This window comes from Dioscorea cayenensis, chromosome 11 (assembly GCF_009730915.1).
Source record: "Dioscorea cayenensis subsp. rotundata cultivar TDr96_F1 chromosome 11, TDr96_F1_v2_PseudoChromosome.rev07_lg8_w22 25.fasta, whole genome shotgun sequence".
Lineage (NCBI taxonomy): Eukaryota > Viridiplantae > Streptophyta > Magnoliopsida > Dioscoreales > Dioscoreaceae > Dioscorea > Dioscorea cayenensis.
Genome location: NC_052481.1, coordinates 13,174,824 through 13,176,507, shown reverse-complemented (window position 1 = coordinate 13,176,507; position 1,684 = coordinate 13,174,824).

The following is a 1,684-nucleotide window of genomic DNA, read 5'->3' as shown; positions in this document are numbered from 1 at the left end:
ATCTAGGGTTGACTAGCAATTTAATTACCATTGCAACGATGGGGAACTAGCAATGAAAATTCAACGCTTAGGCGGCTATTGGCAATCCCCATGTCAAGTTAACAATAAACCCGCAACAAGGCAATCAATTCAAAGATAAATAAATAATATGAACAAAAGGGAGACCACAAGGAAACTCAAGAATCAATATCACTAAAAGCAAAACATTTAAAGTATAGGTTCATAATCTGGGGCATTGACAGACGGTTAGCCCCTCATAGTCTTACAAACAATTATAGGAAAGTAAAAAGAGAAATAGAGATTGTCAATTAAACTCCCTTCTTGCTTCACAATCACATCAGAGAAGGCTTGGTAATGGTTGTCACTGACGATCCTCCTTTTCCATGCTTGTCTCCACTCCAGATCCAACCCTAAACCATGCCGACGGCTACCCTAACCCGTGCCTCCAGCGAGATAGAAGAAGATCCCTATGAAATCTAACTTTAGGGCTTTAATAACCCTTTCCCGATGTAAGCACGTCTGTGTTGACGGCCATGTTGATAACCGTGCTTGGCTCTAGATCTTCAGAATTAATATTTGCACAACAACAGTAAAAGGCACAAGGGTAAGCATGCCCGTGCTCTGAGAGCATGCTCTTACAAGGAGTACAGTGATCATGCTAATATTCCTAAGAGATTCTCTGTAAAATGCATGGGGGTAAGTACGCCTATGCTTACCAACTGTGCTCCCTCAGCACGATGGGTCTAGGGGTAGCAAAACCATGCTTCTCAGTTATGTGAAGACTCTAGTAAAATCCACGGGGCTCAACAAGCCTGTGCTACCGATTGTGCTTTTGAGCATGAGATTGCTTGTCCTGAAACTTGTGTTCCAACTATGTTTTGCATTAGAATTTGTCTATTTTTGTTCCTTTTGGTCCAAACTCCAATTATTTGCAACATTTTTCAAACATACCTAAGTATCATTGGTTTATAAAAAACATGCTAAAAAGACAAGTAAAACACACAATAGGGTATATAAAATATCTAAATAAAATGCACTAATCAGTCTTTCCAAAACAAAAATGACCCAATTGGTCTAAATAAGGAAAAATTCTTGTTTCTAAGTCCTACAATAGAAAGATAAGATTGAAATAATAGACCTTATTAATTAAAAATAAGAATAAAATATTCTAATATAAAATAAAAAATAATAAGAAAACACTAACCTTAAGCCATCCATTGCATACTTCAATATCGCAAGTTACGCACGTGTGCATGTCATCCTATCCAAACCTAGAAGCAACATTACCTAACATCTCTGATATTTTCCTATATTGGCTCTTCAAAGTCTTTAGCCTTGACTGGATATGTGGAGTGGTTTTTCCTTGATTTTACAATTTGGTATCTTTTCTACCATTGCTTTCTCAAGAAGTAACAAATAGGCAGACCTAAATGTACCATTGTCTCCATTCCAACCACCTTTGTCTTTCAACTCAAGGTAACAATGTATAAGGGTCCATCTTCACTAACATTCCACTTTGATTGCTTCTTTTGCTACCCTTTGTTGATGCTTAAGATGAAGAGCCATCTATCTAAAATGAAACACAAATATATGAAATTTATAAACTTATATAAACTTATACAAACTCATATTGTAATGAAGCATAAATATATGTAATGTTTTTAAACGTATATAAACTCATCTT